This window comes from Platalea leucorodia, assembly GCF_965183815.1.
Source record: "Platalea leucorodia genome assembly, chromosome: 2".
NCBI lineage: Eukaryota > Metazoa > Chordata > Aves > Pelecaniformes > Threskiornithidae > Platalea > Platalea leucorodia.
In genome coordinates this window covers 74,430,547-74,456,413 of record NC_138824.1, presented here as the reverse complement: position 1 = coordinate 74,456,413, position 25,867 = coordinate 74,430,547, and positions in this window count along the sequence as shown.

Here is a 25,867-nt window from a genome sequence, read left to right as displayed (position 1 = left end):
ATGCCAGAAGTAACCCTGTTATGTGGTTATGTTGGTAGAAAGTCCAGTAATAACAAGATGTGAAAATTCAGAACACTCTTCAAAGGAGCAGAACAATTAGAATTTGAGCCTTGTAGGGACTATAAATACATATGGTTTGCAAATCTGAGAGTCCACGATTTCTTGAAAATACCTATTAAAATAGTTTTGTTAAAACCAACTAAATATCCCCCTGCTGTATTTGCAGTCCAAAAATCCATTTGTCCAAGTGTTTTAAACTGACAGCCATCACAAGGTTTGCTGAGTGCCATCCACACAAAATCTATAGTGACTGCAACCCTCTGTCAGTGCATGGGAACCAACGAGTGAAATTAACTGCTCGTGACCAGAAACAAAATGAAGTTCACCAATCTGTAATATTTGCTTTGTCCAATTAGAAAGACATGAAATTACAAAGGTACAGCACATAGTGAGAAAGATCTAAATCTGATTTTTAAAAAATTATTTCACTTCTGATATTCTAAGATACTGACAGTGGTTTAGGTGAAAGAACTTGAGGGGTTTTATTTCTTTCAAGCACATAATTTTTCTGTAATAAAATTATTTCTTTTCTATTTTCTCCTTTTAAAAAAACTGCATCCCACTCTTCCTACATGTCTGAACAGAGTACAAATCGTCACACAAGCTGGGACTCTCTCTTAAATGGAATAATTATCATTGAATGTGATGAAGATAACAGGCAAAACAAGTTGTTTTAACAAATTACATGTAGGTACCTGCACGGAGCATTTGTCTAACCCATTACAAAGCTGGAATTATGTGCCAAGCAATCTGCTTTTATCCACATTTTTCTCTCAACCTCAGAGAAAAAAAATCTCCGTGCAGAGTGAATTGAGAATTAAGATAACAAGAAAGGCTCTGACAACGTATGTAATTTTGGCAACATCCTTCCCAGGAACTCGAGAGTTAGCAACGCAAAACCTGAGCCTGGGTGCCCAACGCAGGCTCCTCACGTCTGCCTGTCCCCTGGCAGAGTTGTTCAAGGATTGCTTCTATCTCTAACCAGTGGATGCGGATAAGTGAATGACATACGGCCAAAGCAAAGAGGGAGCGCTCCAGCGCTCTTGATGCGGTGTCGTCCACACGGTCTTTGTAAGCCCAGCACAAAAAGGAGAACAAACCCCTCCGTCTCCTGGCTACAAAAGGCAGCTGGAGTCACAGACCCTCTCCAGCCACCAGCGCAGAGACGCGCAATGCTTTAGGGTCGGCGGCGTGCATTTCATGTGCCGACCGGTGGGTAGATGAGGCTCCTGGCAAAGCAGCCCAGAGTTTGACAGAAAAATGAATTCTTTCTGTGAAAATCAGTGCGGCCTGGCCTATTAAGGGACACATTAAATAAATCTTTCAAAGGCACACTGTTGAAGTTACTTTTTCAGCAACCAACCTTTGTGGAAATCCCACACCAAGCCCCATCTATCTTGATAATGCAGGGTATCTGCAGCTGAAAGCAGTTTAACAACTGCAAAACAACTGGTTGCTGAAGGGAAAAAAAAAACTGTAATAAAAATAAAGGAGGCTTTAGGGAACAGAAATCATTTTCAAACATTGTAATAGTTAAACCATTTTAACCTTACATCCATTACTTGCAAACAAATGTGACATTATGAATCAATTGCAGTTATGTTGTTAATAGACTTTATTAATACCAAGGAAAAATAATATACAGAGTATCCTCAATGGATGTATAACTACCCTCTCAAATGGAGTTTCCTGATATTTTAAATTAATGGTGGGGTTTATTTTGGCAGCAGCATCACATAACTAATGTTTCATATTACACACAAAAATGATTTTGGTGCCATTCTTGAAATGAAATGTTTCATTTCAATAAAAGCTTGTAATTGTAACACTTAAATGCTATCATTAATAGCAAAAAGAAAGTTCTCCCAGCAACATTAAAGAGTGAACTTCCCCGCTCTTTCCTCTATTACAGCCAATGTCTTTTTATTGTCTGTTTTCATCTCCATTTTACTTTATCTGCCAAACTACTTTGCATTTCAAGACATTTCCACTCACCTTGAGTTCTTGGTTCAAAAAGAAACAATAAAGTTTAATCTTTTCACTTGACAATGATGTATGGGTCTGCTGAAAAACACTTTTCAGGTATTATCATTAAAAAGTCTCTCTTTTTTTAGTTTCACTTCGACTCTTGATACACAGAGAAATACAAGAAGTCACACATGCGAGGGCTTTTATCAAAGCTTCTAATAATACCACTTAATTAGAAACCAAAGTCTGCTAATGTTCCTTCTGAGAGCTCCTCAGAGTAGTCTTTCCCTAGCTTTAGTCATTCCTCTTCAACTAAACATTGTCTAATGACTTTATTAGTGATTTCAAAGGCTAGCAAAGGCTACCACTCTGCTCTTTTCTTTCCAGATTACATCTTGCTGGTCAGGGAATTTGCTGAGCTCTACCATCACGCAACTGGTTTGAATTAGGATTTTTTTTCCCCCTCTCTTGCAGTTAGCTACTTATTAGCATTTGTCAAAACAAAGGGAAAACGCAGCCTCTGAATGTTTAATATTGTTCAGCATTCTCTGAGAAACACACTCAGACAGTGAAAATACAGCAATTGTTCCCTTCGCTGGAACGTACAGTACTGCTGAAACCCCGCTGGGGTTACTTAGACTAAATGCCTTAACTTAATCAGACTGATCACATAACTGTGTTAAAGTTATTTAACTTTTTGTATTTTTATAAAAGCTTTGGAAAGAATTTTTAAAATGTATGATTCGTTATGCAGGAGCCATTCATGAACTCGCCAGCCAATGCAAACAGACTGCCTCACCAAATAAATGAAAACTGCCTGACTGATAATAAAAAGTTTTGGGTGGTATTTTTTTTTCCTGAGAAAACTGGTGCTTAAATATATAATGTTACCAATTCTATTTCCAGGTATTTACCAAATCTGGTGGCATCTATTAACAAGAGGAAAATGCTGTTTCGGCTGAAGGCTCTCAAACTTACGTCCAGCTATGCAAAAGTAAAATACTCGAAGGATGAGAGCTTGGTTTCCAAAGCAGATTGATTTCCTTAAGAACATAAAGACGATTGCACTCATTCACTTGCTTACACTAAAAGTCACTGTTTTATCCCAAACCAAAAGGAGAAGTAGGATGCTGGAGGAGAAAGAGGTACTGTAGAAGAAGATACCTTAATTATATTAAAAAGCAGATTTTGCCTTTACAGCCCCTTGAATGTGAGCCGGGGATTTATCATTTCAGCTGAATGGTACATTCCATTCTGCACAGCGCTGGAGCTGAAATCCCTCTCTCTCACTCATTCACTATTCAAAAACACTTAAGAAATTATTACCACATGTCCAGGAGTCACTCATGATGATGACCACTAATGCCATTCCTCTTGTTACAGTATTAACTCAAAATATACCACTGTTGTCTTTGATTAGCACGAGCAAAGCTAAGAACAAAGACATACCACTGACATAATGACAGTTTTATGACTCCCGTCTGAAAAAAACTGTGCTCATTAGCATTCAAAATATAAAACACTCTCTTCAGTACTTCAGCGCAAAACGACGTAATCTTCTTTTTGTTGAGAAACCTCAAAACCACTGACAAGTTACTTATTTCCTGCAACACACATCTGGGGTACTTGCTAAATATGGAAATTAAAATATCAGGTAAGCTGGGCCAAACAAATATTCCTCCTGCAGGCTCAGAGCAAACCCTTCCTTCTGGACCGAGGGTCTCCCCAAAGCCACCGTCGCACAAAGATATTCAAGCAGCCTTGCTGCAAAGCATCTACAGGACGCTACGGCAGGAACCAGCCCTGTGTAAACTCAAGCGCACTTGGTCCACCTGGAAACAGCAAAGTCTTTTGGCTTCTTCTTAATGTGCGTTACAAAACACAACAGGTTAAGTTAACTTCTGTAAACTCTTCCCCTCCTTCCCCCGCCTCTGGAAGAAGCCTTACAGATTTCCCACTGGGTCTCTCTGAAGTCCAAATCAATAACCTATTTATAAAATGTTTCCTTTAAGCGTGACAGAAGCTTCTATTTATTTCTCTTCACTGTTTAAGATAATGAGGTATGAGCACATCTGCAATAACTGAAAATAACACGCACCTCATTGATATTAATTAGCTGGCTTGACTCCCATCCAGAGATACTTAGCTCCCTTCTTTATTCCTTTGCTCCATGAAGAGATGGACCAGAAGGGTGGGAAGATCAAGTTACAGAGTCAAGGGCCCGTAGCCAAGAATACTGGATTTCTGGTCCCCAGATGTTGCTATCCAGGGAGCCCTATCTCCTCGCTGCCACACGCAGGCATCTCCCACAGTTGTCCTAGGGAGTTATGTGCATGCAACAGCAAAGTTCGGTGGGGCCTGGAGTCTGCTAGTGAAAACATCAGCATGAATGTAGCACCATCGATCTTCGGTGCCACAGTGGTTCATCACATAGCCCACATAGGGCTGTAAGGATCAAAACAAACATATTGAGTCACATGTAGAAATAAACAGAAAGAGAGGACAGCCACCAGAGAAGAGATTTTACATGTTCCCTACAGTTAATGCCAACAAGAAGTAAGCCACATTTTGCACTTGTCTGGGCTCACAAATAGAAGATGTACCACATGCAAAACCTCTGCAAGTGAAACTGCCTGATGCTTGAATAAAGCAACATTGCACTTGACCTCTCCTGCCAGTCCTGCCACAGAGGCAATCAGCCACTGCCAGATAAAATCACTCCTGTCAGTGAAGTAAGCCAAAATTTCTTCAATCATCACTTGTGTGTGCTCTGCCTTCAAGTGAAGTAATTCAGCAGACAGTGTGCTAACTGCTATTCTCAATCAACTGTACAAGAACAGAACTCCTCCATGGATGAGTTTGGAGGGGTGGGAGACTGGAAGAAGACTGGTAAGGTGGTGTGGCAGTGGTGGTAGCATTTGGATGAGCGCTTGATGAAGGAGTCCCAGACCTCAAGGATCCTCCTCTGGGGGTCCTGCTGTCCGAGCTCTTGAGAAAAAAAAGGGATTATGGAGCTCCTGACCCCTGTGGAGCTGTTTCTGCAAAGAGCTATTGGGAATGTTGTGTAAATGCAGAGTCCAGAGCACTTTTCACGGCGACTGTAATAAAGAACCCATTTTGCCTCTTCAGGTAGATAGCGAGCAGGACAGTTGCTGGAGAGTGATGGGAGAATGAAAGAGGAAATTCTTCTGGGGCTACAGGGACCCAGAGGGGCTTCTTTTTCCAGTGAAACCACAAACAGAAACAAAGGCAGACTGTATGAAGCAAAGCAAGGTACACAAACTTGCTCCAGCAGATCTGCTTTAGGTCTTGCCATGAGACCAAAAGAGCAAGACTCCCCCCAAAACACTTTCAGAAGAGCATCAGCCTCCCTTTGGAGCCAGGCCCTCGGTGCACACCTGGGGTGCGAACAGGAGGCGTCCCGCAGGAAAGCAGAAAAGTGCTGGGGTTCTGCAGCGCATCTAGGCAAGCAGGCAGTGCCCTGACAGCTCAGGTAGTTTAAAAGCTCAGTAAAAAAAATTACCTCTGCCCCTCGGTGTACCTACCCAGTCTGAATACGCCCAGGTGTTATTCTGACAAACAGGCTGCCCAGAGCCTGCTGCTCTGCTCCTTTCCACGGCAGGAGTGAGCTCCGTTTGGGGATATATCTACAAGAATTTTTAAAATAACATTCTGCTTATGAATAAAACCAGTAAGGAGTCCACAGTCAGAGGAATCAATAACCTAATTAGTAATTAGTGCTAATTAGAGATTTATTAGTTCAAGCTACTCATAAATGTTCAAGTAATGCAAAGCCACTCATGAGAATACCAATACAGCATTTAGTTAAAACAAAATACCATGTGTACTGCTCCCCAGGATTTGAGCTTTCATTACCACAGGCTCCAATCTTACTTCCAAACAGAAAAGACACTAATGAATGGTATACAGATTGTGTGTGAGAAGAACATCAGTTTTTATTCAGCAAGATGAGAAAGACTTAAACCAGAATTAAAGACAAATTACATGCGAGGGATCAAGTTTTGCTCTCATTTACACTGATGTAAATCTGGAGTTGCTCTGTTAACTTCAGTTGTGTTGATTTCGATGATTGCATATTTACATTAATGATACTGAGCAAATACTAAAAGCAGTGGGGGAAAAAAAAAGACTAGCATTTTTTCCTTAGCAGACTCTAAGTGTCATCTGCTGCCTGGAGTTTAACAGAGATCAATTACTGAAATTTTGTAGTCGAAATGTTTGCATATGTCAGTTGTAATGAGTCCAACAACTTGGTTTTGAACGTACAGCGGCATTTGCAATGTTCCAGTTCAGTGTACAGACATATTATCTCATGTGTCCAATTTCGCTAGAAAATGGTATACTTTGAGACACCCAGAATCTTTTGCACCTGATATTATTGGAGTCTCTGTGGAGGCAGCAATGACAGTTCTTTGAAAGCTAGCTCCTGAGAAAACACCACCATAAAAAACCAAACAAACAGACAAAAAAAAGACAAATAAAGGAAATGCGGTTAGAAATGAGGCATCTCAAAATACATCAGTAGCGAAAAAAAAAAAACCCAGCAGAAACAAAAGTAAAACCAGGAAGATAAAACCAGAGAAGTCAAAACAATGAGGACTTCAATCAAATCAAGAAGTTTAAAATTGACACTGGCGCACAGAGGGACCCTCTTGACCCTGGACGGGATCCTGGGCTTGCAGACCTGGTAGGACGGGCACCAAGCCCTTCGCTGCAATTTCCCGACTCCAGCGCTGGTGGAGCTGCAGGGCGAGATGCCGCTGCCGGCAGGTAAGGTCTCTGCCCTACACATGCCGTGCCACGCTGGCCTGCACATGCGGATGTCTCAGCTACCCTCGTACAGATCAGATGTCCCCAGGTGCTACGCATGGACCGCTGAAACCCCTCAGCGAGATCATCTGGCACGTCCCTGAGGGAGGTGCTCCTCTAGGAGATCAATGTGGGGCTGGAGCGTGCTTGAGAAGATAGGACGCTGCTGGTCCCACAGTGAGGCAAGGCCGGGCCTGTTTAAGCAAGACCCCACATGGACACAGGTCCGTCCCCGTCTCTGACATGTGATTTCACTGGCTGCAGTTTGCACGCATGCTTTCCACACAGTTCAAGCTCTCCCAGGGAGACATTATCCCAAGGAGAGACCGTGGGGGTCAAATCAGCATCTAGGCTACCTGCTGTGTTCTTAGCCATCCAGCAAACTCACACAACCCTGTATGCAAACACTAGGAAACAACAGCTCCAATGTCTTGTGAACCCACTTCTCTTCAATTTTCAGTAATGCAGATCATGGCTAATTGGCGTCCCTCTGCCAAAGACAGCAGTTGCTTACCAGTGATGTTAGGATTGTATTTTGAGAGGAAGCTAATGATCCTCAGTGCCATGATGCACCTGAAATATAGAGGAAAAGCAGACCCACAGTCATCAGGTTGCTTTAGATACAGATTCGAGGACCCCACTATTTCCGCAGGCACTGTTCCAGCAACTAGAAGCATCATCCCTCAACCTGCTCAGCCCAGCAAGGAGGCTCAGGCAGCTTTCCCCCATTGCCCCAATCACTGCTTTAAAGGGGCAGAAACTGTTGCCATGCGGGAATATGCCCTTGCCAGTGCCTATGGCCTCTTCACCTCTACCAGCACTTTAGAGGCAGCAGCAGCCAGCACCTACATCTCCAGCCTGGGCTGCCAGCAGGCGCTGCAGAGTGTTGCCCCATGTGCCCTCCATCTTCTCCGCAGAGAAATAGCCCACAAACTAGGTTCAACCCACAGGCCACCAGGATGCCCCAGATTTTTGCAGAGTATTCAGATACCTAACCATAAAGGTAGACAGCTTGTGGGATTGCTGGCATGAGATTGCCATCTGCGTTAAGTGGCTAGATATTTTTGAAGCCCCCGCTAGATCAGCCTCCTTAGGCTAGGAGATACCTTTAAAACCCTATCCCATGTGACTGGCAGCTGTGTATGAAACATCCGCAAATGTTGTGGGGCCCACCCGTGGTGGGTAGATCTCACTTTAGAAATCATTGATGTTGGTGTCCTTATGAACGCTCGGAGGGAATAAATCTGTTGCCACTAATATTCCAGCTTGCCGCTCTGCTTGTTTCATTAATCTCTATGCAGAACAGTGCATAAGATTTGGGATGTATAGCGTTTAGCAATCTGCTTTTTTATACTCTGATCTACTCTTCTGCCTAGATACCACAGCAATGGGCTACTTAAATAGAATAGCTTGAATTCTTTGTTCTTTCGAATCCCTTCTCCATATATAATGCAATTAAGTGTGTTGTTAAGGCAGTCCAGATGGGCACTGTGTTATCCTCTGATATACCCAAATACCAAAATGTTAATGATAGTACAACGTTTCATTTGGTTTGTTTTTTCCGCCCAATTTCCTACTAACAGCAGTTTTTGAAGTTAAAAAGACTAAAAGAGGGAAAAAAAAAAAAAAAAAGAAGCCTTACTTACAGAAGTTACAGTTTTATGAAGGATGTGATCAAAATCCAGTTAAGTAAATAAAAGCTCAGCTTATATCTGCCTTCTTTTCTGGCCAGTCCACAGGAGACATGAGCTTTACTGTTCCCACATCCATGGGCAAGAATATTGCCTGAAGCTGTGGAGGTTTTTGACTTCCAACAGAGGAGAATGCTAACTCATTAGGCAATCGTTGGCTGGATTTAACACCTTCTTTGTATGCATGTACCTGAGGAAGGAATTTGGCATGTTACATCTAACTGGATGAAAATCGCTCTTTTCCTAAAAGCTTTTTTTTATTGACTTGTGAACTGTTGAGTATGTGATATCCTTAAAGAATTTTAATTATTTTTTATTATGGAAGCGCAGTCTCCTTTGCAATAGGAGACAGTTCCTGCCTCAAAACCCATACAACCTAAATGTGTGAGACAAGAGGAATCACTAAATGATGGCTGAACTACAATCAGGGCTCGACCCAGTGTTGAAGTTCCATTTCCTGCTTCTCCCCTTGTTTGAACAAGTCACTTTGGCTGCAATTCAGCTCAAATACCTAAATTTAGCAATTCAGCTCATATTAAAGTAGACACCCATCTTAGAGCAGCTGAACAGCACTAAAGGCTCTGCTGACGGCACCGACAGGAGCTCCGTTAGATGGTTTCCCAGCCAAAGAAATACATGCACCAGCTAAAAGCAGCACAGCACAGCGTCCCAGCTCTGCAGAAGGCACCGGGGGAACCCAGCCTGCCCCGGGCACGGGAGCCACAGCCACTCTCTGGTGCACCTACCAAAGCTGTGGAGTTAGACAAGTAGGTAATTCGGAGCAGGAACGTGGTTTAAGTGGGCTGAAATCACCTGCTGGAGGACCCTAGCTCTCTATCCTGCATTTGCAGAGAGGCAGATCCCTCAAATTAGGTGGTGTCAATACCTCCCGATGGACCGTTTTCTCATTTTTTTTCTGGTAAGGACCGCCAGCACCGCCATTGACCTACAGATACCGCAGGGAAGTTGCTGCCTTCCCTGGCTTTACCCGTGTTGCACCACAAATGGGAATGATCCAGCGGCGACCTAGCTCCCTCTGAAAGATAAAGCAGTCACAAATGCAAGCCCTCGGTATTATTGTTCACTGATTTTTTTTTTAACTTCATGAAGGAGCAACGCAGCCCTGCTTGAATCAGCATCAAAACCAGCACCGCAAAAAACTTTGCTTTTGCGCACTGGACACGAGGCGACGGCGCAAAGACCTGGGAGGGGGCTGGCCAGCGAGCCATTTCCAAGCCTGACCCCGGTTCCTCCCCCGCGGGGGCCCTCCCCGAGCCCTCCGTGCCCCCGCCCCGGCGAGGCGCAGGGGACCGGCCGGGGGCCGGCTCCGGCGGCCCCGCGGCTGCGGGCTCCCGCCGCCGGGCCGGCTCATCCCGCAAATCCTCTCCTCCGGGTAGCCGAGCAGCTCTCCCCGTCGCCGGTCAGGGCAATGCCCAGTGGGCGCAATTAAGCCGAGCCGCACCGGCCCGCAGCCTTCCCCCGCCGCCGCCCGCGGGGATGCGGGTCCCGGGGGAGGCAGCGCGGCCGCCGCGCCGCCCCTCGCCCTCCCGTCCCCGCCGCCGAGCCAGGGAGAGGAAACTCGACGAGCGGAAGGCTGGCCTGTCCGTCCGTCCAGCCGTCCGTCCGCCCGGTCCCGTTGCCAGGTGACTGCGGCCGCTTGCCCGGCTGCTGCCGCTCGCCTCCCCCCGCCGCCCCCGTCTTTCGGAGCTGACAAGGGCTGCGATGCAAATGTGCTGTTGACAGCGCCAGGGGCATTTCAAAACGTTTAGCAAGCAAACGAGTTCGCTCAGCCCCTCTTTTCCTTCCGAGCATCATTTTAAAACATGAGCGCAGAGGTAATGTACAGATATATTAACAAAAAGCCTTGCAAACAGGAGGCTGGTGTGCATAATAAAACTCCCGTCGGAAAGCGGCTAACGTGCAAGTTCCCTTGCCACTTTTTTCTGTTGAATTACTGAGTTGTTTGACCTCTTTCTTCTTTCTCCCACCCAAACCCCACTTTCAAAATACCAAAAGCAATTAGAGCACATTACAGGCTAAATCACTTGTTAAATTTCAGTTTTTAAGTCAAAGCCAATTCTGAATTATTGCAAGCAAAAAAGTACCTTAATTGCAGTAAAGCTCAAGGCACTTAACCGGTCCTAGCTGCCAGATTTCAGGAGGATTATTGCTATTATAAAACAGAGCAGCAATACGGCAAGGCAAGACACCGATAACTTCCCAAGTGGGATGTGAAAAGAAATGGATTTTTCCAACAGTTGAAATAGAGAATATGATGCTATACTACATTTATAATGATTGGTAAATCAAACTATGCATTTAACTCTCTGAGTAGATTTCAGGTGGGCACAGAAATTCACTTCAGGTTATTCTCCTCTTCCCTCCAAATGAATTAACAGCCTGAGGGGAAATCCTCTACCTGTCTGACACTAATGCAGACTTTCCTAGCTAATACTTTTCACCTATGACAGTCACAGGTCAATCCCAGCACTTGGCACCTGGGATAGAGACGGGAGTAAACCAACATTTTCACCGTGGGAGAATAAATAAGTCTGGTGCTGTGATCACCCCTCGTGTTTTGGGTGGCAGAAGGGCTTTTCGCTCTTAGATATTAGCTAAGGGGCCATTAAGTAAACAATAAAAAAAAGTGCTGTCTTCTTCCTGCCCCGCTAAGTGAGGGTGGTGACTCCAGCGTTGTAGCTGGAGCCAAGTCTCAGGTGAATTTTAATCCTTCATTATTCAGGACATACTGTTTTTTCCCTTTCCCTCTAAAATGACAGTCATGCTGTTAAGCATAATAATTGTTCATGAGTGAGCACTGCTTTTTGTCCCTCTTGATTTTGCCTCTAAGGCAGGCTTCTTACTCAGCAGAGGTCAAGGGTCACCTGCTAAATCATGCATACCCACAATCCCTTGTGAATTATGCAGTTGACAAACTGCCGCTAATGATTAGTACAACCTGCATTAAAACCCTGGCACTAAATTGATATTACTTGAGTGATGGATTACACCTCTAATGAGCGGATTATTGCCACAAGTGACCTTGTCGGCTGAAAGAGTGTTTCAATATAACTAACATCTCTCACATTCTCGTGTCACAGCGGTTCTAAAAAAATATTCTCTTTCCTTTTTGATTCTTTTTTTTTTAGTCCAACGTTGCTTTCTAGTCCCTCAAACAAGTGGGTAATCTGTAAACAACACCTCTAACGGGATTAGTCATTAGACTGCACCCCAATTAGTACGGCCTAGTGCCTCTGAAATACCCGGTGGGCAGAAAGATAATTTTTTCTGATGAAAACTGCCATTTTTATTTTGCTCCCTGTTCTTCAGAGCATTGAAGTTCACCTGTGAGCACCTTGCCACGCTGCTGAGGGGATCACACAGCCCCAAGATATGAGTGGATTTCTTGCTGGTTTATGAAGAAAAAGATTAAACGATGGCTGTGAACTTCAGTGCTCTTTCAGAAAAAGTCATCGCTGCTTAATCGTATCGATGGGACAGAACACGGTCAGAGCATCTTCTTTATCGAAACACTCAGCTGGAGCTGATCACCTGCACCGCTCAATCGCGGGGCGTGAAACCCCGAGCTCTTCGGAGCCGGGAGCTTGTGTTTTGTACGAGCTTCTGAGCACTGGAGAACCGCGTCCAGCTGCCCCGGTGTTTTGTAGGACACGGTTCAGACGGCAGTGCCGCGGTTCGCCAGCATCCGAGTGGCGGTTAATTCACCAGGAGGGAGGAAGCACTGTTTACTAAGTGTTTCACCAAATAAGAAAACCCTCCTGCAAAGGGGCTGTGCCTCAGCCGAAGCCGCAGTCTGTCTATGGAGTTAATAGACCCCTCGTGGAGCGTCCTCACGCCTTTGTCTGGACACAGTTAGTGGTATATTCACAACTGCCTGTCACGCTACACAAGTGCAGATGAGGCTGGGGGGGACCGTATATTGATGGAATTAATTGAGCATAAGCCATGCTGACTGGCGGGGAAAATCACGAGAGAAACAAAACACACGTGCCTCGCCAGTTCTGTGCTCCAACAAAGAATGAGCAGCTACAAACAAATAAAAATCGTGGTGGAGGATGTCAGCACGAGCTCTTTATTATCAGTGGCATTTCATTCCCCGAGGGACCCGCACACCCCTCGAAAGCAAGGTTCATTCCCCCAAAGTCAGCCGCGTTATACCAGAGAAAATCCAGTTTAAATAAATGCAATATTAAGTCCTGTGACAGCCTCTGACAGGGTCAGATTCCATCTCCCAGTCCATATTGCTTCCCTCTGACCGCAGCCTCTGCCTTCCCTGCTCCTCCCCCCCTCCGTCCCGCACGCTATCATCTAATACGTTTGATGTTCTGCAAAATGAGGAAAAACCCTAGCGCTATAGCTATAATGAGAATGTGTTCTCGGGATGCCTGTTAATTAATCCTGGGAGACCTCTGCTCCCCTGTGCCGAACCGTTAAAGCTACAGGCAGCTCAGATGCTCTTCCTGGCAGTTCCCAGGGACGCGGCGGAGGTGGAGAGGAGGGTTTGCAGGGCGCTCCGAGGCGATGGCTCTGCACACCCGGCTCCCCTCTGCCCACCCGAGCCCTTGCCTGTGCATATCCAGCCCATGCTTGCTTAATTGGCCATTTGTCCTGGCGGTATAATGCTAGCAGTGGCTACTTCTTGTTCCCATCGCAGGGTGCGAGAGGGGGAAAGGTACGATGGGCTGGCATTGAGATGTTACACTGAACGTCAAGGCCAGGCGGATCACCCCGTGCACATGACAGCTGGCCCAAAAATAGCAAAGGCAGTGGGAGCTGGAGGCACCTAATGAGCCTCCTCTTCCTTCGCTTCGGCAGGTGTTCATGTTACAGGCAAGGCCAGCAATCTTACGCTACAGAGGCCTCTGCTTTCTTTTTTTTTTTTAATATTCCCAGCTCCCAGGTATGCTTTGGGACAGCTCTACAAAAAGAGAAAAAAAAAACTCACAGTTTGAAGCTGACAGATACATTCATCCTAATATTGCCACTGAGAACCTGGCAAGGGAAAGGAGTGGGAAGGGGAAAGAGAGTATTAAAAAAAATAATAAATCTCTGGCAAAGAAATTGCCAAGTGCCGCACGACACCCAGCTTTATTTCCTGATGTTCATAGGAGAAGTTAACAAAACAACACAGAGAGATCCTGTCACCCCCTCTGCGGTGATTACAGCATTTACAGTAGCTATAAGAAGTATCCACGGACAGCAACAGGATTTGCGAGGATGCCAAGAATAAGACAACTCTGTCACCTTAGGCTGGCGTCAGTGACATCAAATGTAAAGTGGCTGTCACGTGCTTCAGGAGCCTCATGCGTGATCTGGCTTCTGGCGGGCGCGGGGAGGGCGGTGCTGCAGGCTCCACAGCAACTCAGGGAAACGCCGCGGCAGGCGAAGAGGCGTCAGGAAAGCCCACCTTCCCGCCAGCCAAGGCCTGCAGTGCCACCTTTGCAAAATACAATGGGTCAAACTGCCTCTTGCCCTACTAAACAACCCCTCATCTCTCCACCTGCAAAATAATCCTTCGCTGTTCGTAAACGTAGGCCTAAAAATATCCTGCTCTCAGGGTCAAGAGACTATCGTGGACGATGCTGATGAGAAAATTCACGCTCTTTCCAAGCGTGAGATGCATCTGAGAATGGCGTCCTCTCCTTCTCTCTCTCTGCTGCCTGGTGTGAAGCCTGAATGCATTCCAAAATTATAAAGAAAACATATACAGACATATTTTTCTTCTTCTCTCCAGCTCTTTTCCATTCAGAGTCAGCAGGGAATGGACTTTGTTTGTACTTATTTATAATTGCGGTATATTGAGGAATGTTCAGTCAGAGAGATGTGTTTCACATCTCGGCTCAGAAGCCCATGCCCATTTTGATATTTTCCACGCGCAGCATCAGATAAGTCTCTCGTTGCTCAGAAAGATTTGTATCCTGCACACATGAGCTCTGAATTGGAGGACGGCAGATTTGTTTTCCTGTGGAATTCAAGTGTTGTGGGTCAGAAGAAGAACATTTTGGTTATACTGCTCTTTCCAGTAAATTAGTCATTGCCTGGTTTTTGCTTGTTTGAAGATGTGGCCCAACACCTGCTATGTCCTATGATGTTAAATAGCTTGCTTGAGTAATTTGCTTTTGGCAGCAACTTGCAGAGGTTGGTGCTGTGTGCTGAAACAATTGTGCCGCCCACTTAGCACATATTGCCCTAATATTTTTATAGCTATGTACACAGAGGAGGGCTACTCAAATATTTTCCGTAGAAAAACAGTTTACTGACGGTTTCCATAAAATGCTGCTTCTTTCCAAGGAAAATTCTACTACTGGCTGAGAAACTAAACAACTGAAAACTAGCGGGCTTTTAGTCTTGGGGCAATAACCAAAAAAATGTTAATTAAAAAAATGTAAAAATGGCGATTCAGAAAGCAGAACAGCTTTTCCTGCAGGAAAGCTTTATAAAGCAGTCAGTGCTTTACAAGATGGGTAGTTTTTATGCTCCTCTTTTATGTACAGGGCTTTTCATCTGACCTACTTCACACATACTGTGCAGCAGGCAAAAACCTACCATGATGCAATCAAGAGGAGATGCCGTGGCACAACAAATACACAAATATTTGAAAGATCAGTCACCAGTGAGAGAGAGAAACTACAGTGTTACCTTTACTAACTCTTCCATTGTCAGTCTCAGATATGGGGAGTCGTTCTGGAGGTGCCTTTCCTGGTGTCATTTCAATAAATGGACAGTCCTGCTTTTACTTTAAAAATAATAAAAGGTTGCAAACTCTCTTAGCTGTGGAGGAAAGATTACTAATGGGCACTAAAGGCTTTAAAAAACATCGGGCAAATAAAGAAAGTTCAGAACATACTCTTTTTATGTATTCCCTCATTTTGAAGACAGTTTCTAACAAAAAATTAGGAGAAATCTAACACAATTTTTCTCACTGACTTGAGCTGGCAATTCTGTAACTATTTAGTGTGATAAAAATTAATAGAAGAAGACGTAGTTTGATGAAGCTAAGAAATGTCTTAGCTTTTCTTACAATTTTAATTCATTTTCTTAATTTCCCATGGTTGTAGAAGCACTAGTGTTTGAGGCACTTTGAATTAGGTATGGAAATTCAAGCCAAGAAATCATAGAAACCATGAATCACTGGGGTTATGTTCAAATCCAACAGGTTGAGGCATAGTTTTCTAAGTAACCCTATTACACTAAGAATATACTAAAAATGCACACTGAAATCCTGCCCTGGCAGAGAAATTAGATGACTAGGTCTTTTCCATCTATGCTTTCTCCAGTTCCAGATTTCTGTGGTTTTATTATTACAAATTATTTTAGGAATCCTTTTTCCTATAACAATGAACATACTTGTTCTCTGTTTTAATCACTGTGAGACACAACAAGGCTAATATTGTCATATATTAAGTAATTGAAATGGCCTTCAACTGTGGTGATATCCCAGGAGATTACCCCTCCTGCTGGGCTCTATCACTTAGACTACATAGCTCCTGTACACTTTTCCTCTTTTGGAGGAACAGAGTAAAATACTGGCTAAAGGAAGAAAAAGGGGAGTCAAACTGTAGGGCTTTTTTTTTCCTGAGCTTTTAAATTTGTCAATTGTCTTTCTTCTTATGACTGTCAACCATTCCACCTACTCAGAGACCACACCAGTATGAACTCCATGAACATATGCCTTGAAGGCTAGCCAGGACTAATAGCGTCCTCACATTTGGACAAAACTGTGGTACTCTTCATCTTGATGAATAATCTGATTTTAGCCTACATCTACCAATTAAGTTAAGTTGCCTAACATCAAGAGCAACAGGGAGCTGGAAGGAGTTATGCTTTTGAGGACTCCATCAAAGCCAAAAGATGATATGAGGAGTAAAGCACTGCCAAATGCCAGGAAAAGCATCACTGCATGACCTTTTGTGAACAGAGGAGTCTGGAAAACCCATGTACTCTACAGTTCAGAGTGGAAGCCAGGTAGAGCTTGAATGAAGCAGCTTTGCTTTGCTGCTCGGAGTTATAAAGCCCAGTGCTTTAGACTTCTCCACCTCAAGCCGCTCTGGCTTAAGGGAGTGATTCTGCTGTGGTCACAGGGAGTATTTCCATCAGTATGAGTTTGTGGAGCTGAACCTCAACATAATGCCCATGTTAATCTCAGTTGTCACAGGAAAAACGAAAGAGGGAGTGAAATGAATATGCACAACTAAACCTGAGCGTCATTGTAGTTGGCCGAGGTAAAGAGTAACAGGGTATTGAAATGGAACCACTATGGTCTGCAGAAGCATCTATGAGCTAAGAAATACACTGCAAGTGAAATGTGCATTATACTCTGAGTGTTAAAATGTGGTGCTCTGCTTTAATGATTCCCACAGAAGCAAAACCCACTTTTTCAATGTTTGCGGTAATCCAATGAAAGTGAACTATGGCAAGACCTTAACGATACTCTCTCCTTCAGGTAACAACAGATACAGGCAGTGCCGTTCCTTTTTTCAAAAAAACACTTTCCTTTTTTTTTTTTTTTTCAGTTTCTTTATGCTGTGCAGCACAGAACGTAATTACTTTACAGTGTAGGCTCAAAAAGTCACTAAGCAGCTGATAAAAGGCAAAGAAATCAGTACGATTTTCTAGCTGAAAAAAGAGCTTTTCTTATTGGAGCTGATAACTCTCAGCAAGGGCTCCAGGCTTTTGTTACATCAATTTAGGAACTCATAATCTCTGCATTATGAATGTTCAACCAGGATATTTCCTGCTGTAGTGCATCAGGCACCTTCAATATCACAGCTCCTGTTGTCATTGTTGGGTAAACAGCTTTTGACATGTTTTCAATATGATTACATTAGAACAAGTGGGTCATGATTGATAACCTAATATTCAGGCCATGCAAATCATCAATCACGGGAAGTATATTAATTATTCAATGTAACCGTCTAATGCAAGAATCAATGATGGAAATGAAGAAAAGAAACTCACAGCTCCCAGCAGAGGCTACACCAGATAATAAAAAAGGAATACTAAATAATCTCAGCCCATAATCCTGTTTAATAAAATCCATTTATTTAGCTGTCAAAAACATGATACAATTATTTAAAAAAACAAGATAATGAAAAATATTTTTAATTTTTTTTCTTGTGGAAAAAAGACTTTTGCACTTTTATGCTGTGATTAAATGTGAGGTCTGAAAATACACTGTAAATAATGAGAATAGCTGTGACATATGTGAAGAAAAAATATCACTCAGAGAAAACAGGTGTTCTCAGTTATGCTTAGTGAGGTTAAATCAATTATGACAGTATGACATATGGTCTGCAAGAACCCAAGAACCCTACAGATCCCCTACATATCACACACACACATGCACAGAGTAACAATTCTGCATAGGAGGGGACACATTCCCTCCTCAAACGATCTAGAGCCAAAATGACTTAAGTAGCCAAAGCAGCCTTAGAGAGAAGGACCCTTTGCAGTGTCTGCCATACTTTTAAAGTGTCAGAAATTGTGGCCAAAAATGTTTGTAATGCAGAAATGGAGAGGTATAGCAGACAAGGTCGGAAGGTGCAAACTTAATGACGCACCTGGCTGATGTGTTGTTGCATGGTGGAGAGGGGACTTGATGGCACTCACCTGAGCAGGTAGCTCTCTGCAGGCACTTGTTGACACATAGTCTCTGCTAGATTTGACCTCAGTGATTTTCCAAATAATTCAGCCTGCTTCAAACAGCCCAGAGCATCTTAAACATAAAAATCTCTGGTAATTAATGCTGGCATTATCAGCATCCACTTAGGCAGGAGTCTATACATGGACTGCTACCTTTTCCTTGCAATATGATCCTACATGACTTCCACTCCCTCCACTTTCTTGCTGGTTATTTCCTCCTTTCGTCACAGCGCCTCATCCCCAGTTAATAAGGCCCTTTGCAATTTTTGGCATAATGCTGTTTAGACTGTCACTGAAATGATCGTCACATAGCCACCTTTCTTTTCATTTTAGCAAGGAATCCCTTTTCCCACATCCTTTCCTTCTGCATTTTAGCATCAGATTTTCAAAGTATGCCTTTTATTCATAGGATCTGGTTTTCTTTCAAAGGAAACATCAAAACGTATTGGTGGCCCCCGTGCCCCCAAACAGAAAAGCGTGAGATTTTTCACAAAAGCTCCACCACACCAGAGTGAGAAAGAAAAGTAAAGACAGGAGCATTTGACTTTGCCTGTAAATACAGAGCAACCCTCTTGGAGCTTGTCCTATTTCACTTCGTCTAAGATTTACAAAGGTCTACATGTACTCCCTGAGTGGCAGATTGTGACAACCTGCAATAACAAGTCCACCAGAATGAAATGGTGACCATCACCACTAATGTTACCCACACCATGCCATTCCACCTGCAGAAAGGCAATAATCATCCTAATTTTGTGGGTAATATCAAAGACACTTTATGACTGCCAAGAAATAGATACTCTCTGTCAAGAAACATGGCTTTTGAGGTTAGATGCAAGAAGAACACTGACAGTCATAGCAGGCTTTTGCAAACAGCTCCAGGAAGCCCTGACTGATGAGGCAGCAGCCCCATCCACAGTATCTGCCCAGTGAGATACACCCAAATATTTCACTCAGCCAAACTTACAGACCTTGTAGTTTATCTTCCTGCTAGGAAACAGCATAATAGTTTCCGCATCCACCTGCTTAAATGGCAGAAATATTTGGCAATGCCAGGCTTAGGCTTGTGGAGAAATGCTACAGCACAGCTTTTGATCTTCAGTCTACGTGTGGAGAGCCACGGGGGCATGGTGGGGGTACATGGCAGCAAGTCCCCACAGAACCATTCATTCCCTTTGCCTTAGCAGACTCATTAACAAACAGTCTTATTTTAACAAAGGATATTCTAAACAAGCTGAATAAATGAAAATTTCTCTCATTTCATAACCATATTTTTAAATGTTGTCAAGCTGGCTGGACTTCTTGGTTGGGCAGCCACCCAGCTATTGTTTAAGCCCTCACTACTGGGCTCTGTCTACTAATAAGTTCCCAGGGGTCTGCATGCCTCCAATGCTTGCTCTTACCTCAACATCTTTTCAGTACATTCTTGAACACTGGTGCCTACCTGTGACCCCTCTATTAATACCTGTCATAAGAGCCCAGATGCTTTAGGTCCAAACCAATGCCAGCCCCAGAGGCATTTCAGAATCTGAAATACAACCTTTCTCCTATTTCCAAACCTCTTCCCTGTTCAGGGACACATGTTAACTGAACCCAACAAACACAAAGCTGTTGTAGGATTCCAAAGGCAATCAGATGTTAGGAATGTAAGACTGGAAAGGATTTCTAGGTTGAGAGTGCAGTCCCTTGCACTTACAAGGACTATTTGTACAAACTCTTACATGAACCTCCTTCAGAAACTTATCAGGTTCTAACTTTAAAAAAAAAAAAAAAAAGATGCACATATACATACATATGTGTATGTATATTTTGGGCTTACCACTGCTATGGGAAGATTGTTCCATAACCTCACTGCTGTAATAGACAGAAACTCTATTCTAATTTCCAGCCACAAAGCATTCATGACCAGTTTCTGCTCATTTATTCTGGTCTTAACATTGTTCTGTAGCTCTTCTCTTTCCCTGGAAGCAAAATATTGCAGAAAATGCAGACAAGTCCTGTATTCAAAATCTTCATGTCTGTTTTCTAAAAAGGTAGCGAAAATAACAAAATATTGTTGAATAGCAAAAAATTGTTAAGCCACCGCTTTCAATGTTGAACCAGTTCATAACGAAGGCCCACTGAATTTCATAAGAGAGCACAGACAGTTGTTTTATGGGAAAATGGAAGTTGAGTGTGCTTGACTCTTTTTATTCAGTCTGTAACAGGAAAAAAATACAGATATACAGACAAAGCAAATGTGTTTAAATAAAAGTTTTCCTAGCCAGAGCATCAGGTAGTTATTTTGGAGGACATGGAAAGAAAAAAAAAAAAAAAAACAAAGAAGAAATAAAATCAATTAATCTTTCCAGAGAGGTTTCAAAAAATTTTTTCTGGCACTAATGTGTGTTAATACAAATCACAAATGGGTGAAAGTCTGTGGTCGAGCAGAAGTATGACTGTGCTTACTCATTGCTTCTCCCATCACCCCAGCACAGCTTCTCCCAGCCCGCTGCCCTATCGTGCTGTCTCTCCAGGTTGTCGGAGGAGAGCATTGTGGTTCATCAGAGAAGAGTCAGTGAAAGAAGTTGCGAGCAACTTTCCGCTATAACATAGCGAGGCACTTTGAGACTCTGTTAAAACAAATGTTCTGATCACTTATTCAAGCACTTGCAGTTCTTCTTTCAAGGCAGGTGAAATGATGGCACTGAGCAAAGGAAGTTCAACCATAGTTAGAGCATTTTGATCACTACAGAAGATGATAGTGCCATGCAGGCCTTCCTGATTCTTGCCAACTCTTGTTAATACATTCAGGCTTCTCCTTTAAAATATTTTTTAGTATATCTTTTATGTTTAGTTCTAAAATGCATTGTATTTACCCGAGAGATCAGACCAAGTTTCCACCTCCAAAACATTTAGACAGATTTTTTTTTTTAAAATTGCACAAGAGACCAAAATTCATCTTTCTGGTCTCCCAGACAATTACACATCTAGGCATTAAAAAAAAAAAAAAAAAAAAAAAAAAAAAAAAAGTTTTTCTTCCATACCCCAATGGACAGTTGATTAAACACACATTATTTTAGCTGTGGATTATCTTTTCAGGTTTTAAATCAGAACACGTATATTGGTAGTTACCTGGCCTCTTGCATGCAGCAGTGGGGAGAAGTACAAGAAGTCATACAAAAGGCAACTGAAGCCACACAAATAGAAAACTGGTCAAAGTATATGGAGCCAGAAAGTCCATCAGAGAATAGAATTTGGCTCACAGTCTGTATCTTGAAGTTATCATCTGTGGCAATTTATCCACAACAGTTTAGCTTTATCCCATTTTGAAGTCTAATCAATACACTGATTTTAATGAAAGTATAAATTTGACCCCACATCTCCAGAAGAAGAAGGTAAACTTTGCCAGTCTTGCTTGGTGTTAAAAAGCTCTTGGACCAGACTTTCATTGTTGCTGCCCCCCAGCCAGAAGTTCTCAGCATAGCATTGAATCTTTTCTCAAGCCACCATCCATTTTCACAGCGCTGCCACTTTAGCTCTTCCAGTGTTATGATATTGCTCATAGGAAGAGGACCACAACAAGTCCAGCACATTACCATGCTGATGCAGCTCTGCAGGTTTTAGGACCTATGCTGGTATCTCCAAATGGAGATGCTTCTCCTCTCTGTGCCTCAGGCTCCTCACTCCGTAGTACCAGAACACTCAGAGCCCTGAATGCTCTCCCCAGGGTAGCTGTCTAAACCTTTTGTTTCAAAATCTGAGAGGAGGTCACTGCTTTCTTTCATAACTCCATTAGAGTTTTGACAACATGAGCCACCAAAAGCTGGGAGAACTGGGCTCATTACCTTCTATCTGATGGGATTCATGTGCCTTATTTCACAGGTGGTTTTCACCTCCCTGTAGGCTATTCTCCTGAGAGAAGAACACAGTTTCGGCCCATCTTGGAAGCTGTTCCATTTTGCATCAAAGATGTGGCTCTGAATGGCTTTAGGTATTGAGCGCATCTGATGTTAGGTTTCTCACATAGCCAAGACAAATATTTAGCCACCTGGTTGAGGAGAGAGGGGTGAGAAGATGGAGAGGTACAAGGCAACTACATTTTGTGCAGAACCCAATCAAGTTGGTATGTTTGGAGAACATCTATTGGATCGAGCCCTTCAGGCAAGAAAATAGAAGGAGCACCTCATTCATGCATCCAAACAAAGTTGAAGCATGCAACAGGCTCTGAGCTGCTCAGACTGTCAAGTGCCTCTGAGAATGCCCAGAAGCAGAATTTAGGTTCCTGAAAAACCCAAATTTCAAAAACCTAGGCAGCTGCAGACTTAAAGCAGTAGCTGAGCAGAATTTTTGAGGACCTAGGTTTTGGACTAAGATACCAAAGCCCCACTTGGAAACTTTGGTCCCTTCATGGATGTCGCTGTCATTTTTTCAGTGCCTTAATTCCCCTTCTGCAAAACAGGGACAGGAGCATTCTCTTCTCTAACAGGAACACTGAAAAAAACGCACACAGAAAAATCCGTGAGGTGATGAGCCCTACAGGAAAAGTACAAGCCTTTGGAAGAGAAATTACAATTCATAAGTGGATTTTGCAAAGTAGGTCTTCAGCCAACAGCAAGCTCCCAGAAAAAACATTTTCATTCTGGAGCAGTGAGGCCTTGCACCTAGCCCAGGACCGTGCTGGCTGGGCACAAGTTAGTCTGCGCTACCTGATCACCAGTGTCTCACCTATAATACCTTGTGTGTTGTTGACTGTTGTTATCACACCATGGTGTACAGGACTCGATATGTTATTTCTTGTATGGGACACAAACCACATGCAGAACATGCTAGTCCCTCACTCCACCCTGCTCCTGCTTCAAGCTGTCCGTGTAGTGGCAGGAAGAAACGCTGCTCCTCTCCCAGATGAGCCTCCTTCTGCTTCCTCCATCATGGAAATTGTCCAGAGTTCCAGAGAAATGTTCGCAGGCATTTGTTGCATGCAAATAGCTGCCAAATAAATCATTGTATATTGCAGCACAACCCCTGAGGGGGTTTGTACCTATGGAACTTGCTACTGTCACTCCACTTCCCCATACACCTTAATCATGTTATTCATTCAGCAAGAAGGATGAATGTTACAGCGTGAGACTTTAATCCCTCACTGCTGAGGATCTGATTCTCAGAGAGAGAGAGAGAGCAGGAAATCCAGAGAAAAAAACTTCAGGTAGGAGTCAAATACCATTATTTGTCAGCACTTGGTTTAGGCAAGGATTGCATTATAAGAGCATCTTCCTAAAATACTTCAGGAGAAATTTACTGTGTGAGCACACATTCATTGTGCATGCATGTATGTATGTACGCACATGTCAGTAAATACAAGGCCTAAACAGCACCTTTAAGGCAGTGAATCTGCAACCTTTCAAAGCATCTGAAAAATTCTTATCTCTCTCTACCTCTGTGGAGTAGCTCTGTGGATCACAAAGCAACTTTACAAGAATGTTTTCCCTGTCCTCTAACCCTTTGAATTTTTACCATAAAGACAATAAAAATGAAATAGCAGCAGACATCAGAGGGAGAGAAGCACAGCATTTAGTGGTAATCTAAGTGCCTGTCTTTTTAATAGCCCCAGTACATTTTAAAGGTACCAGTTTATTTGATATCTCTGCAGTCAGTGCTCTCTGTATGAGGGGCAATGCCTATTTCTTCATGCTGGCCTTGACAGTAACCCCAAATGGGTAGCTTCCACTAAGATTTAAGCTCTCAGGCCTCTGTTAAGACTGCCAGCAAATAATGCTAACTACCAGGTCCTAGATAAATCTAGAGGAAACTAGACGAACACTATGTCACACTCCATAATCCCCCCAGAACAGCTATGGTATAACACTAACGGCAATTGATACTTTTGCTTACCTATGTCCAAGGGTGGCTATAAATCAGCAGCTGAGAGATGCAAGGCTGTGTATTTCATTACAAACTAGTCCCTCTGGCAAGCCAGCTTCCAGCTGGCCACTATCATTCCAAACTCAACTAGGAAAGCACAGGAATCGGTCCAAAAAGTGCAGCTTTGCGTATTTTCAAACAAATCAATACAAGGAGCTAACACAACATAGTCCAGTTTAGAGTTCATGAGAAGCAGATCTAGCAAAGTCTTTTGCAGAGCTTTCCTCTAAGCATGATTGAGTGACAACTTAATGAGCTATTTTCATAATGCCAGATCTACTTAGACAACCTGAAGACGCAGTCTCACTTTCCTTTCCAGTACATATTTCTGATCTCAGCCCTGCTTGAGAGATTGACCAGTGGTAATTTTCTAGCTCCATTTTGATGTAAGGTGTCTACAAGCCTGCTCTCTCCCTCCCTTCTTGGCCTCATTCCAGGTCCTCTATCCATCAACATGGGAAAGAGTACTGCCTTCCTCGCAAGTCCCTACTTCTGAGAAGCAGCAACATGGCTAAAGTCATGAGTTACTGAAGTTGGATATGACAGAGGCCTCAGCCCATTGATCAAGTCACCAGTTTTAGTAATTAAGTATAATGATAATATTATAGCAGATAGTCATAAACTGCATTGTTCCAGGTCCAGGAAGGGAGTGGGAAAAATCACGTTTTTATTCAATCTAGTGAAAAAGATAGAAATTTATTCCAAAACCTCAGCTAGCAATCAGATTTCCCAACTGGTTGATGAGTTTGGGGGACTCACTATCATATTACCACTATTCAGTGATGTTGTGGTACATTGACACTATTTTAATTGTTCCAGTACTTACCAGTCTCCACCAAACAGACTTGATACTTCTACCTGTTCTGTAAGCCCCACATGATTACTAGTTTCCCAAGTGGGAGAAACCTGGACTGTAAGAACAGAAGGACTGACTCCCATTTCTGGTACTGCCACCCAGCTCTGAATGGCCACGGTGCGCAGCATAGTGACAACCATGACATTCGTAAGTCACCATGGATTTGCTGCAGAACTTTAATAGGCAAAATACAAAAGATCGTATTGAGGACTGGTGATACAAAGCCCTCCACACTTATTTCTTACCATCCCTGCCAAGCTAGGGAAGAATAATGGTTTACGGACAATCTCAGTTTACTCTCTTGTCCTTTACTATTAATCATTCTATGTCAATGTATTGGGTTTGCGCAACAAACTGGGGGGGGGGCTACAGGGGTGGCTTCTATGAGAAGCTGCTAGAAGCTTCCCCTGTGGCCAACAGAGTCAATGCCAGCTGGCTCCAAGATGGACCTGCCACTGGCCAAGGCTGAGCCCATCAGTGACGGTGGTAGTGCCTCTGTGATAATATATTTAAGAAGAAGGAAAAAAAAACCCTGCGCAACTGCGGCCAAAAAGAGGAGTGAGAATATGTGAAAGGAACAACTCTGCAGACACGAAGGTCAGTGAAGAAGGAGAGGAAGGAGGTGCTTCAGGCACTGGAGAAGAGATTACCCTGCAGCCCATGGTGAAGACCATGGTGAGGCAGGCTGTGCCCCTGCAGCCCATGGAGGTTAACGGTGGAGCAGATCTCCACCTGCAGCCCGTGGAGGACCCCACACCAGAGCAGGTGGATGCACTTGAAGGAGGCTGTGACTCCGTGGGAAGCCCATGCTGGAGCAGGCTCCTGGCAGAACCCGTGGACCCATGGAGAGAGGAGCCCACGCTGGAGAGGTTTGCTGGCAGGACTTGTGGCCTCATGAGGG